At 38.8% G+C, this 15,658-nt stretch overlaps 1 long non-coding RNA gene across 1 annotated transcript; it reads left to right on the top strand.

Moving 5' to 3' along the window:
• Positions 1 to 12,041: 12,041 nt before the first annotated feature.
• On the top strand, positions 12,042 to 14,662 carry LOC145657573 (uncharacterized). The gene is made up of 2 exons (XR_014123388.1): positions 12,042 to 12,500; positions 12,809 to 14,662. It is a non-coding gene; the product is annotated as an uncharacterized LOC145657573 (long non-coding RNA).
• The last annotated feature ends 996 nt before the right edge of the window (positions 14,663 to 15,658 follow it).

The raw sequence follows: 15,658 nt of genomic DNA, 5'->3' as shown, positions 1-15,658 counted from the left end.
AAATGAGAAAGAGACAGGTTGAATCAGATGTGTATGAGCAAAGCATTCTCTTAACTTGTAGTGCTGAGGCCACAAGAACTGGAAAACTCTGACCAAGAACATTTCCTGTCCATTTCTATTGTGCGTGAAAATGAAAGAAGATCTGATCCAAAGCCATGTCTAAACATTATTAACAGATACTACCTGTTTTGTCAGAGCACAGAGAACTCCTTCTGTTGATGAAAGCAATACCTTATTGAGAGTCTATTAACTATGACAGCTGAGCACAGTAAATGAATGTTTGAATAAATAAACATTTTACCAATTAGATATACATGTAGTTAACCCTTGTGGTGTCAGTTTGTTTTAATAAAGCAGTTAATTTGCTAATATCTTAGAAAGTGATGGTTCAGATATACACTATGCAGTGTACTTGCTGAAAGACAAATTATTTATACTTCTAGTTTACATTCTACTCCAAATAAACAATACAATACGATATTCTCTTAAATGGGGATAAACATATTTCTTGTCTAAAGTGTATGAGGAGAACAAGTAACAAGTAACAGTGAGTTCTGACTGCATTATATTGTTTTTAAGCTAGTGGCACCTCACATAGAGAGAATGAGTCAAAAGGCAGGAGCACCATGTGAGTGGGTTTATGTTGGTTTTGCAAGAAACTAGGACAGGAAGTTTGTGTCTGTTGAAAGTGGCGTTGCTTAATTACACAGAGACAAGGGAAAACACTTTAATTTTCAGAAAAATTTTAACAATGTTATAACAGTGGCATAACAGTTCACCTTTTTATTTGTGTTTTCTGAAATGCTAGTTGTAATGAATTAGCCTCATCCATGAGATGCATATACTCATAAGTACAAATATGTGGACAAATTTGTCAAAAATGACTTCTATATATATATTTGTTTTTACATGGAAGCTATTGCTATCTAAAAATTTATGAAAATACATGAAATATATGGAACAACAAGCAAAAAGTAATATATGCAAACAAATTGTAAATATTTAAATAGACCATAGCAAAAGCCACGTGAACAGCAGTAGTGAGATTTTACAATAAGCACAATGAACAACACTAGACATCAGTTAAATACAGTTGAATACAGCTAATCAGGAAAATCTCTGAAAGTAAAGTGTGCAAGTAAGCCATAGTTACAAACTGTTACATGATGGCATAAAGGAATTCACTGATTTAATCTATGTATAACATTGTGCATCTTAAAAAGTAATTTCCTGTGGTGCGCCATAGTCGCAAGAGAGTTTCTGTGTTCTCGCTGTGTTTCTGGATGCATGTGTTTAGTACACAGACACTACAACTACTTGATAAGGATGAGAGACAAATTCACTTTTACAGTTTAACCAACTGCCCTCCTCTGTTGAAAAGGTCAGGGGTTCTGAAATTAATTGTACTTAGATGGCTTAAATAGTGCTAATTTACATATCTTCAAGTGGTAAATATCTTACATACAGAGATAATATAACAAAAGATGAATTGATTAATAAAACATTCTTAACAGGACTTTCAACTGTGCTTAATAGTGTCAAGTGCTTCTCCACTTACAACAACCATTCTGACCAAAATAGTTGGTTTGTGTATAACTGTAATTTAAAATGATAACAGCTGTCGCAGGACAAAGAGGCAGAGGCCGTGGTCGAGGACGAGGCCGTGGAAGAGGAAGAGAGAGGGAGCTACAAGCAGGATGATGGCGTAAGAGATGACCGATGCTGCACGTGTGGAAAGAAAGGACACTTCACAAGAGACTGTAAAACACGGAAGGAGAGGGGCTATGCAGAGGAAGCAGACTGACGGGCAGAGTCGGGGACGGGTCAGCCGCAGCTACAGATAAGAGCACACACACATATACACACACATCATGCACACCGCACCCTCCCAGCACACACGCACCACACCCTCTCTCCCTCATGTCTGCAGTATACTGCACCTCCTTACTCTTGCTTGCCACAACTGCCCCTAACAGTGCAGGGTATACTATGTCATTCCTGGTGGACTCAGGCACTGCAAAATCTGTATTTCAGGTTAGGGAATTAGATCAAGTTCAAGTTTGGTTTATTATGTCCTGTTATCTGGGAAAACATTGACTACGGTAGGGGCCACTGGACATATTGCCCTAGAGCATTACTCACACCCTCTCCCTTGCCAAAGTGAAGGGGGTCAAAATTACACCAATGCATTCTTAATGTCCAGAGTGTGTCCATTAAATCTGTTAGGATGAGATTTGATGCGCAAGCTATGCATCGTAATCGAGTCCAGACCAGAGCGCCTAAAGATAATTGAGTCAACAGCACAAAAGATGTACTCTTATTAAGTTGAACCACTGTACTCATACCAGTGGCTGATTGCGCAGGAACCTACCAGAACTGACTATGTGCAGATGTCAGATATTCTCAAACAAAGTGAACAAAAAGGGGTAGACGTAATGAAATTGGAAAACCTGCACTGTACCGCATGTGTGCCTGTAGGGCCTGATCATGAGTATGAAACGAAGTGGTTCAGCAAGGAGCTCTCAAGAGAGGTCATTTGCCTCGATTGTGTGTATTGGGGAAAGGGGAAGTGTGTAGCCTCAGGGATGCTAGCTGAAGGACTGCTTACTCACCAAAAGGAGCGTTTTGCCATGGCACTCTCACATCCCCATGTGTCAATCACAAAACCAAGAGGCCTCGAATGGGAAAATTTGGGGCCCTGGGTTAGAGTAGAACAAGAAGGTGCATGAAAAATGACCACCACATGTTGCATCACCTGCTTTTTAAAAATGAGTCATACTGAGCAGTAACCATCTTTCATGTTCACCTCATAACCCAGGTTGACACCATTGTGACCTATGGTGAATTAGGTTTAAATTGAGAATGTATGGGATGTTTTTTATTCACCAAGGAACAAATACAGTGGAGAGGAAAGAGACAAAGAAAAACAATTGAAAAAATAAGAAAAAAATGCAACAAATCTTTTTGTGTTTGTAGTGTAGATCGCTGCTTGTAGACGACTAAAGTTTTATTGATTGAGCATAAAGAGAAATAATAATGCATCAAAGTAGTTTCTTCGCCAAAACCAAAACTCAGGATACACTGGGCTGAAAATAGGTAACCAACATTTTTTTAAAATTAATTTATATTAAATTTATTTGCTTTTTATGATCTTGCAGAGAGGGGCAGAATTTTAATTATTTGTATGGTAAACACACATTGAGTATTTTGCAGGGTATGAATTGGGCTGCACTCATTTTACTTAAACTCATCATCATGTGATGACATATAGAACCAAAACATTCCATTTAAACATTTAGCTGATGCTTTTTTATCCAAATTGATTTACAATTATGACTGAATACAACTTGAGGGTTAAGGGCTTTGCTCAGGGGCCCAACAGGGGGCAACGGTGAACCAGCAACTTTAACCACTGGGACAGTTTTTAGATGGGGAGGTAAGCTCCACCATAGGCAAATGCCCTCATCATCACGGAGAGTGACGTGTGGAAAGTGTTCAAAAGAGTGAATACCAGGAAGGTGGCGGGACCAGACGGTATCTGCGGTAGAGTCCTCAAAGCCTGCGCAGACCAGCTAGCCCCGGTATGCACCGACATCTTCAACCTCTCCCTGACGCTCTGTATCGTCCCATCCGGCTTCAAGTGATCCACCATCGTCCCCGTCCCGAAGAAACCTTAACCTTCCGGCCTCAATGACTACCGCCCTGTTGCCCTCACATCGGTTGTGATGAAGTGCTTCGAAAAGCTAGTCAGAGACTTCATCACCTCTTCACTGCCAGCCTCCATGGACCCACTGCAGTTTGCATACCGCCACAACCGGTCCACTGATGATGCAATTGCACATCTGCTTCACACCACACTGACCCATGTAGACAAAGGGAGGGGTAATTATGTTAAAATGCTGTTTGTTGCCTACAGTTCAGCATTTAACCCCATCATCCCCTCCAGACTCACTACTAAGTTGGAGGATCGAGGACTGCATCCATCCCTGTGTGACTGGATCTCCAACTTCCTAACAGACAGACCACAGTCAGTACAGGTGGGCAACTGTATCTCATCCACCCTCACCCTCAGCACTGGAGCTCCTCAGGGTAGTGTCCTAAGCCCCCTGTTCTACTCACTGTACACCTATGACTGCGTGGCCACTTCCAGCTCTACCACCATTGTCAAGTTCGCTGACGATACTGTCGTTATGGGCCTGATCTCGGACTACGATGAGAGGGCCTACCTGAAAGAGATTAAACACCTGGAGAACTGGCTGAATGTCAGCAAGGCAAAGGAGCTGATTGTGGACTGCAGCAAGAAGCAGGAGTGGCACTACCAACCTGTGAGGATCAACAGAATCATGGTGGCGAGAGTAGACAGTTTCAGGTACCTTGGAGTTCACATTTCGCAGGACCTGTCCTGGTCCCGCCACACCAACTCCCTGGCAAAGAAGGCTCGTCAGCGTCTTTACCACTTCAGACGCCTAAGAGACTTAAGAACAAGGTGCTGCGGAACTTCAACACCTGCACTACTGAGAGCATCCTCATGGGGAACATCAAAGCCTGGTTTGGGAACAGCACCAAGCAGGACAGACAAGCACTCCAGAGGGTGGTGCGTTCAGCAGAGCGCATCATTCATACGGAACTTCCTGACCTGCAGACCATCTATCACAAGCGGTGCCAGACCAAAGCCAGGGGGATTGTGAAGGACCCCACCCATCCCAACGATAGCCTCTTCTCTCTGTTGAGGTCAGGGAAACGCTTTCGCTCCCTGAAGACCAACACAGAGAGACTGAAGAAGAGCTTCTTCCCGCAGGCCATTCGGGCCCTGAATCAGGGCAACGGATGAACTGTGGGGACCACTCTGTGCACTGCGTATAATGTCAATAACATCATAAAAAGACTGCAATAATGTATTTTTAATGATAGGACACAAAACCCTATTTTGCAGTATGCCTTAGAATCAACCATCATTGTGCTATCCAAGGCTTTAGTTCAGGGTGACTTTTCCCATTCTTTCCAGTAATTCTGTTTGTATTTTCCTTAAGGAGACCGCTCAAGAAGAGACTGTTGGCAGGTCTTAGAATGATCCGAGTTGTGCTCGATAAGCAAATGTGGTGACAAAAGTAAAAATAAATTACTACTTAACATCAAAGAGGATATGAGTGGAAGTGTCCGGCTTAAAAACTCTTCAACTAAAGGTCAGTTTAAATGATGACGTGAAACCATACCGTTTATGGTAGTTACACTCCTGGACTGCTGCAGAGTGCTCCTGGTCCAGTTCGTGATTTTGGTCTTGCTGTGCACCTTGTTACTGACTCTGACCTGCCTTAAGTGTTTGCTTTCCTATATAATGACTCTCCTGGGAGAAGAAGGCAGCTCGCCCCAGCTCACACTAGAGTCGTCATAACAGTGTGAGAAGTGCCTTAGTGTTTGTTTGGTTCTTGTGGTCTTGGCTGTGTTTACCTTGTCTTTGGATATCCCCAGTCGGCTTGTGTTTGTGGATATCTAGATCTGTATGTAAGCACACACTGGGTTTCACTTGTGTTGTCCTACAGTGTTCTGTTTATAATTGTGATCCGTGTGTTAGAGTATATGCTCTAGTGTATGTTTATGTATATGTTTATGTATATAGTTACTGATCGTAAGGAGTGGTGCCTGTTTGTTTGGGACTGGGGTTATTGTCTGTTTATTATCTTTTTTTTAGTGTAGTGTAGTTAAATGTGGGGTTCCTTTTGTAGTGTGGGTATTGTTTATGTTGGCATTCAGCCACACTTAAAGCTGATCAGTGTGTGTGTGTGTGTTCACAATTTTATTCAATACACCAAGTTTCACCTCATCTACTAGTCCATACTAGTCCAAATGACTAATCATTTCACATACCATTCCACTATCAGCTACCAGTCTTATCACTGTTGTGACCTCACCGCCTAGACAGGCTCATAATAATCGGTGTCTTCAGCCCCTGCACCTCTGGACTGCTGCACATAACCATCTACAACTTCAGACAAGCTTTTGGAACTTAACTTCTTGCATTCATTATACAGAGATGTGGAATCTTTGTTCTTTGTTTACCACTGACTGTTAGGAACTCATTCGGGGAACGTTGAATAGGACAAAGCAGTGTTTGTTCTCTTAAGACATTGGCATTCTATTCCCAGATTATTACTTTCTATTGCTATTCTCATCTAATCTATAGATGACTCACATGCTAACAGCTGAATAGTTTGTTAGAATATGAACAGTTTCTGCATAGAAAACCAAATAAATAAATGGTTTACTTTTTAAAACAAATAGGGACATGAGTTTCATGTGACATTAATGTACAAAAAAGAATGTTTAATATACACAAAACATTAACCAAAGTAACAAATATTTACCTTCTGATCCGCTTGTTGGTTTGCGTGAAAGAAATGTAAACCCGTAACCGATGAATGTAATAAGGACACTTGCAGATTAGGATGTTGAATAATGATTTACTTGCGGAAAGACAGGGGCCAGATGTGATGCCGAGGATGAACAAACAGGAAAGGTTTTCCAAATCAGAGAAGGCACAGGCGTAAGTCAAATCCAGAGTAACAATAAACATGTGATGTCTAGACAGGGAAAAACCAAAGCATTGTACTCCAAAAAACAGTCCAGGTAGAAAACATGAAAAAATACAATCCAAATATACTACTTAGTTAGCATAATGAAATGGCAATACTTTGCACTGAGGAATGATTACAGCTTTGCATAAATATTAAGAAGTTAATTAGAGTAAGATATAATCAATATTTGGAAAGGCCAATCTCCAGTGTTCTGAGGCATGCAGGGATTTGGTGTTCGGCTTGGTGGAGTAGGGCAGCGTGACAAATCCTGAAAAAAAAGATTAGCAAATTACTTTGAATCATAATCAAATAATATAACAGTAAATTAGATAAATAAAATATACAGAACCAATTCAGATGAAACATTTACATGAATCTTGATTTGTATAGGTGCCTTTTGAAATCTGGAGCACAACAGAAGATGTGCTAGCACCTGGAACAATGCCAGTGACTCCTTTTTTCTTCTCTAGCAGCCATACAAAATCACGATATAGATAAATTACTTGTAGCAACAAATCATACATTAACAGTTACTTTTAACTTGTACAACACTTGTAGGATGGCTGTGCTCAGACTCGGTGCTTAAATTGTGAATGGGCAAATATTAGGTTCTTAACGGTACTGAAGTCCATGTATAAAAACCCTAGAATTTTGGAATGCAAATTCGAAAAAAGGCAAAGGCAAACAAGAAACCAGGGGAAGTGCAAGCTGCACAGCCACAGAATCATCCATAAACTTCTCCACCTTTCCATAATCTATGAAAACCTGAACGTGATGGGGGGTGGGGGTGGTAGTGAGGGTGGGGGTGGTAGCAATCCTTGATGCTACAAAGCCAAAAATGGACAAGCCCCTCCATACATGATATCAATGGTCAAAGCCCGAGTACATCGAGCACTTTGAACCTCAGTTATGACTTGGCTTGAAATGCCATGCTTCAAGTCTCACGGAAGACAAGCATTGAGACTGCTCTCTGTCCTGGCTCCAAGATGGTGCAAAGAACTTCCACTTGCTGTCCCTTGCAGTCTTCAAAAGCAAACTGAAGACCCATCTGTTCATGAAATATTTAAATGACCATTGACCCTGCTCCTATGTTGACTAACAACATTGTTCATTGATATATTGGACTCTAACCTACTCTACTGGATAGGATGTATTCTATGAGTATATGACAAAGCACTTTTGTAAGTTGCTCTGGATAAGAGCATCTGCTAAATGCTGTAAATGTAAATGTAATGGTGCACAGATTCTACAGTTTAGGATCCATTTGCCAAATTTCTCAAGAAAAGGCACAAAGGAAGCAAAAGCAGGTTGATCATCAGAATCTGACTCAGAATCTTTATATGCCAAGTACCAGATGTACATATGTATGTATATACATACATATACAATCTACAAGTGCTTTTAAGTGCATTGGAAGTCTAGTAAAAATCAGGTGCTTCAGTATATATTGTACCGTGTTTTTGCGGCTGAAGACATGAGCACTTTGTGTGTAGCAAATATATTTCATACATTAAAATGCATGTGTGCACATTGACTACAGGAGAGGAAAGTGGAGAAAGCAGGTATGGAGCTGACGGTTAGTTTGAGTCTTTAGAGCTCTTACTCCTGGCCTCCACTGAGATGGAAGCCATTGGAAGAAAGTGACTAGGGTGTATTGCATCAGCCATGATCTTCCTCAGCCTCTTCCTCCACCTAGATGATGTGCTTGGGTGTGGAGAGCCAGCAGCCAGTAATTTTCTCTGCACCATCACACAACTCACTGCAGCCTAGACTTGATGTGTCGAAACAGACAGAGATGGAAGAGGTGATGGTGAGTTCCATTATGTTCAATTATAAAGGCACTGCTAGACCTTATTCATATCAGCAGCGTTGTGTGTATGGAGTTTTGGATTTGTACACCATGTCCCATTTGCTTGCAAATAGTATAATATTTACAGAATAGTTTCTGTTTGTGAAGTTTTGGCACTAAATTAGCACCATATGTGTGTGTCCCATTTCAGATCCTGCTTAATATTGGCGCCCAGGAATTTATAACAATCTGCTCTGCTTACTGACTTTCTAATAGCACTGCAGGGTTGAGCTTCCTGAAATCAATGATCATCTCCACACTGTTTTGTGTTTAACACCACATTGTTACCAACCAGAGTGGTCATTTGCAAAATTAATAAGTTTAACAGACTCATTGTTACAAGTACAGTCACTGTAAAGTGAGCACACAGGCCTGTTGGTTGGCAGGTTGCCACTGTTGTACCTCTGAGCAATCCTCTTAACCCTCAACTAATCAAGGAGTATTCAGCTTTGGAGGTGTCAGCTAAATGATGTAAATGTTAGATAGAGTTGTTACTGTTTCCTTTTGGACAGAGTTGAGGAGGCACATTTACTCAAAGTGATACAGAATGCCTAAAACAATAACATCAGGAAAAAAAAACAGCACTATACCACAAGAAATAAATAATTTCAGATAACTGAAAGAATAATTAAAAATAAAACTAAAAATTGAACACAACTACCACAACAGCATAGTTTACTAAGAATGCATAAAAGTAAAAATAAAGACAAGAAATAAAGTAAAATACAAACAATGCAACAATAAAAGCTATAAATCTAATCAAGTGTTATATAAAAATAATTAAGATATAAATTCGGAATGTAAATGTATTAATGTGTATTATTAGTATTAACTAATATTAGTACTATAGTATTAGTATTAACAACATTTTCCAAGAAAAAGACTGGTATTGTTCTTTATTTTTTATCATATATTGGTCTATAATAAATATATGATGTTTTAAAAATTTAGATTTATGACCAACAAAATGTAGTTCACCCACATAAGTTAGTGAAACTAAACGCACAAATTAATTTATAGTTAAATCTTAATGATTAAATAGGAATGTTTTAATAACTTTTCAAACAAGTATACAAAGTTATGATTTGACAATAGTTAAAGAACTGCAAGTCTAAAAATGTCACGGAACGCTCGCCTCCCGCGAGGCACGTGGTTTGGCCGGCCACGTGCAGTGGGAGGACTCATTTGTGGCCACGCCTGCGCACACCTGTACTTCGTTTTGTGTCTGTGTGTATTTAAACTCACGTCAGGGTGTGCATCGTTGTTGGTCATTGTCGATGTAACGTTTTAATGTTTCTTCGTCATTGTGAAAGCGTTTGCGTGTTCATCGTGTTTGTTTAAATGTCACTCGTTTCATGTTGATGTTATCGTTTGCAATACGTTTGAGTGCCGCTATCATTTATGTAATAAATGTTCGTCCCTGTCGAGGAAATCTGCGCTTCCTGCTCCACGCCCTGCGGCACTCAGGCCACCAGGCGTTACAAGTAGATCATTCTGAGAAAATGTAGTTATGTACTATCCACCTCTGAATATGAAATATATATACATATATATGTAGCAACATCAAAATAAATAGGCTAATTAGCCTAAATACATACGATCCAATTAAACAATATTATTACTTCATGGGATACAGTACATGCTTTATTTATTTTTATGTATGCATTTGTTTGTGCCTGAAGGTTTCCTGTATGTGAGAGGCTGTGATTGATATTCTCTCCCCAGTCCCATTTTTTGTAAAATTCTGCAGCTTTTCATAGCACAAAGTGCAACATCCTACAACATATTCACTATATTGTTTCAAGAGCATTCATAAGCACACACACGTGAGCTGAAGTGGAGTATCAACAGGAGGGTGTGCTGATTAAACGTCGCATCTCATGGACCATCAGCTATGAGGTGTACACTTCTCATATCCTTTGCTTGGGTAAGCAGGGAGCTTCTAATTAAGTATGTTTAAGAATCTAATTAAATTGGTTGTTGAAGTATATCATAAATTATGTACATTTTACAACTTTTCGTAATCCATTTCTGTGTTGATCACATTATGGGCACTTTGCACATGCCTGAAAATATGTCCTTCTATGTTTACTTTATTTCTATGAGGAATTGAATAGTAAACTGATAAATAACAATTGCTCTCTTTGGTGAGCTTCTAGATGTTACACCAAATGTGTCACATAACTTTGCATGATGTGTAGTGTAGTGCTTACCAGTAAGCATTCTTATATCTTCAGTTCTGGATTTCTCCATATACTGAGTTGAATCTTTCAAAAATATTGACTGCTTTGAAATTGGTTCTTTTTTCTTCCATGTGTTTGTTGCTTTTCACAAACAAATGAGAAATGGTACTTACAATCTATTAGTATATAGACCTAAGATATTTAGACACAGTAACTCAGTTATTGTCTTAGTAGGTACAGATGTAGATTTTATTTGCAATGTGGCCACTGATTATATATGTTAAAAACAAAATGACCTATTCTTATGTGGCCTGTCCCGCTGCGATCTTATTTTGTATTGAGCAACAGCAAAACATTCTAAGTGATTGATATTCACTATATATATATATATATATATATAAATGACTAAATCTAACTTGAAGATTTATTTAATTACAGATATACTAGTATGATTAGACAATATTAAAGTAAAATTATATTTATGTGCATGTAGCACTTATTAAATATATATATTTTAATAATTCCATTTAAATGTATAGAGAAAAAGAACTCACAGACTCATCCTCTGTTTCCCTGTGACCAGACGCTACTTTCCTTTTTAGTCTTCTGTAACAGAAATTAAATGTTAAGTTCTCTGAGCTACACCAAACATATACAAAGATTGAAGTTGAGAGCTATACTAAGAATGTTGACTAACACACCAAGACACATGCTGAAATGTGTCATGTGCTGTAAGGTAAGTACAGTATCTCCTAAACAGTATCTCCTGAGTACAGTATCTCCTAAACAGTCATGATTATCTGTGAGTATTTGGTATGAGCCAGGTTTAATTAAAATGAAGCAAATGTTTTCTTTTTCTGATAGGAAAGACTGTATGTATCAGAGTTTCTGTGGTGTTACTAATCTGGGTGTGATCAATAACTTCAAAACCTCTAGTCACATCTTCCTTGCTTCAGATGATGTAACATAGAATAACCATTTTGGTAAAGGTTGAATTGTACTGCCCAAACTGGTGGCACAATCCCGCTCATTAAATTTACCACTAAGGGCCCTCTTTACACAAGACTGTATTTAAATGATCTGCTGTGTTAAGCTCTACTAATATAGTATACACTATAGTATTCAATGGTAATGGGGTTATTATAAAATTAGGTGAATGTTTTATAAGTAGATGATAAGAAAACCTTATGTGATGTTTATCAGATCAGGGCTGGGTTTCCCAAAAGCACCATAAACAAAGATAATCTTTAAATGGTATTATACGGAACACTCTCTCTCTTATTTAAGATTATCTTTATTTCTTGAAGCATTTGGGAAGTGGGGCCCAGGTTGGTAAAAGAGTCCTGTGATTTTTCTCAATCTGTTGAAGTGATGACTCACCTCATTTGATGAGATTAGGCTCATTTCAAGAATCCTTCCTAAATACGTGATCTAATTTGCCCACTAAAGTGGAGCTGAACAACATTTCATACCAACATAAAAAAGTACTTATACATTTTTAAATATAAATTTGACAAAGCAGTACTATTTCCTGTCTTCTCTTAGTATGATATCATGTATGCTAATGAATTTTATTTCAGACATACAGTATATTAGCCTAATATGCAATATTTCCAAGACTAGAATTTACCAAACTTTTTCATTGACTGTAGGCTGATCTAAGCCTGATTATTTTAGTCGCAAAAATGCCAAGACTAATTTAGGCCATGCTGGATTCAATTACAGGTCTCCATATGCTGGAGACCAATATAGATTAAGTGAGCCATCAGCCAGTGTAAGAACTTAAAGCAGCCAAGTGAACAGGTGTTGCTAATTGCTCCTGATTACTGTGAAGTGGCCCTGTGTCTTCCTCTGTTGACTGAAGATGGCCTTGCTGGCGACCCAGTTTCTTTCAAGGTAAGCAGCCTATTAATTTAAGCATTAGTCCTATTCCATTCTGCGCATTATTCTCTATTAGTGTAAGCTTAGCATTCATTTAATTTTATGCAACCCCACAATATCCGTACATATAATACGGATGTAATAATATACAATAACATTCCAATGAGTATAATTTTCAGTCAAAGTAATTCTCTCAACACGTCTGTGTTCGTACTAATAAGTACAGGAAAACCAGACAGCGATGATTTCAGTATGTAGTTTGCCTACGGGTGTGACGTTGAGATGCGCTCAAGTATCCTCGCTGTCTGCTTTTGTTCCCACAGTCCCACACTTGGCTACATGGAAAGTGAGAGGCAGAGCGAGACACTACGCTTCGTTGCCATGTTGTGTAAATGTACTATTATGTGCGCACTGGTCGTGCATGAGCTTTGTATTTACCAGTTTTCTTTCAACATCTTGAATCTATGTTAATATTATGCGAGCTCACATGTAACCAAAGCCTGTGATCTGAAATGCTGAAATAAGCGTTTCAGATTAGTCACCTGCAAAAATGTTCCTTCAGACATTACAGACCGTAACCTTCTTAAGGACACACACATGCCTTACTTTGTAATATCACTGCAACGCCACTGAATAACGTGACTGTTCCAGTTAGACGCACAAAGCTCTTTCTTCTAAGATTCTAACGCATCCTGTGTCCTGACATTTGATATACAGGAGACACTACGTCCTGTCTATCCAGTTTGGTGTATTTTACATTTTAATAAGGCAAATATGATGAGGAGTGAATAGCTATATTCCTAAATCGCTGTGAAGCATACTGAACGAACTTCAGGTGAAGAATTTCACTTTGATATAGCTGCAGAAACAAGGGCAGCAATTCCAGACATCACTATAACCCAACACACACAGGGTAGTACATGCATACCTGAATGTGTGTTTTCCCCTCCAAATGTCTCCTGCCCTTTTGCTTGTTTTGTTGTTCTTAGTCTCCCTCCATCTTTGCTCAAAGGTCAATCATTGCTAATCCCTTAATGCTCATCACATTTATTTGACAACAGATTTGCGGTTCCAGATTCAAGACTTATCATCAGGCACACACATTTCTAGTAAAACGTGCGCACACACCTTAAATGAAATCCTTACGTTGCTAGTCCTCCAGACACCAACAAGACGCAATCAAAAGGAAGACTAAATAGTTCAGTAATAGTGGTAGTGTATGTGTAGAGTCCAACCTTCACTGTGTGTGCGCGGTGGAGGCAGTAAAGGGGAATGAGCAAGGGTTGGAAGTCATTCTAAAGCCTAACAGTTTTGGGTCAAAGCTTCTTGTTTTCTGGACTTCCCACCCCTGCGTTATCTGCCCCTGCTCGTAGCCAGCTATGTAGTCACTCAGGTCCGGACCCTGGAAGTTTTATAGAGCTTAAACTGAAACCAATTCTTAATCATCCATATTTCTACTTGACTGACTAGCCCTGCTTGATTCATTTTTAAAAACTTGCAAAGATAAGATGTTTATGGTAACACTGTGACTCCTTTCTCATTTTACAGTGATGCTGCAGTCAGGGTAATGTTAGCTTGTTTTCGATGCTAAGGAAACTGATTTAGTTTTATATCACCAAAACAACAACAACAACAACAACAAAACCCCCATAAGATGTAACCTCACAGTTTAGCCACATTATTCAGATGAAAACTACGTGGTTGATGATCCAAGTTCTGAATGCACATAAGCAAGCATTTTTTCAGAGATTGCAGCACTACATACAGAAGTCTGAGGCAGCTTCATGTTCCAGCAGTTAGCCATACACAACCCAGCATCACACAGAATGCTCAAATATCATATCAGTATCATATTTCCAACATGGATATGCATGATCATATGATACTGTCATAGTTTCTCTGTGCAACTTGCTTTCTCTGTGAAATTAGAAGCCTGCATAGACAAATCTTGTCAAGTAGTGCTTGTCTTTGGATGTACTCACACTAGGCGATCTGAATTTGAATATTGAGGTTTCACTACACTGTACTATATAAGGATTATAGTAAATTAATTTTATTTGTGGTTAATTTTATTTTACAGGTTTGTATTGCTTTTTTTTTTAGTTATAGTGAATTGTTTTATAGTATTTCTTATTTCTGTTACCTTAGAGCCATATTAAAGTGACAGTTGCCTTATACAGTACTGTGTCATCATGACTGCTTGTCCTCTGCTTTACAGTTTGGTTTGGTTATTGATTAAACAAGGATTTGCATAGAGGATCTAGATCCTTTATTTAAATGCAAGCTACAGCACAAGCATCTTTTGTTGTTTTGTGTTTGAATAGTAACTATCCAAAACATTCAGACAAAACTATTTTACACCATCAGAAAGGTGAAAAACATATAAACCTGTGATTATTGTGAATAGAAGTATTGAAAAGAATCGTCATTTTTCTAGGGGAGCATATAGTAAGTTGATGGTGCCATACACTCTTTGCGTTGTGTTGGTGATAGTGTGGGTAAGTAATAGCCAAAGGAACAGCTGTGTCCACAGTTGTCGGCAAATAAAGCTGCACATCTGCTCCTTTTAGCAACTGTTCTCCTGACAATCCACAAGGTTCAACACCACTGCAGGCCCCTCCGCTCATACTCTATTTCAGTTAAACATATTTTAAAGAGAGATCAGGAAGTTTAAGACAAGGTTTAATGTGTAATTGGCAAAACAGACCTAAAATCATTTTAAACATTTAGTGTTCCTTCCAGAGTTTGTTTTCCAGCAGAGAGAGGACAAGAGAGCATTGTCTTTGTTATTTGCAGTATTTGACATTTATTACTCCAGCCAAAATATTCCACTTGAGCCTTGACAGAAAGGGCCAAAAAGCCCTTTTGTGAAATGTTTTGGAGATCTTTGCGACCAATTTGCAGGTTCACCGATCAAATTAAGATTTGGGCCTCTTCTTGTGTCATTTAAGATCTGATACATATCTGACCTGTGTCCATGCAAACACAGTGACAACTGTCAGATCAGAATATGGGCCTGTTCAAACACGGTATTTCACAATTTAGATCTTTCTACCATTTATGTTGTACTTTATCATTACATTTTGTATGACAATGAAATTGTTACCCACCCTGTTATAATGTGAAGCCTCAAAAAGACACCTGAACTTTGATGTCAGTGACATTACAACTAC

The sequence above is a fragment of the Electrophorus electricus genome, chromosome 4, assembly GCF_041902795.1.
Source record: "Electrophorus electricus isolate QZ-2024a chromosome 4, ASM4190279v1, whole genome shotgun sequence".
Taxonomy (NCBI): Eukaryota; Metazoa; Chordata; class Actinopteri; order Gymnotiformes; family Gymnotidae; genus Electrophorus; species Electrophorus electricus.
The sequence above is the reverse complement of the archived record's forward strand: the minus strand, read 5'-3'. Positions and strand labels throughout refer to the sequence as shown.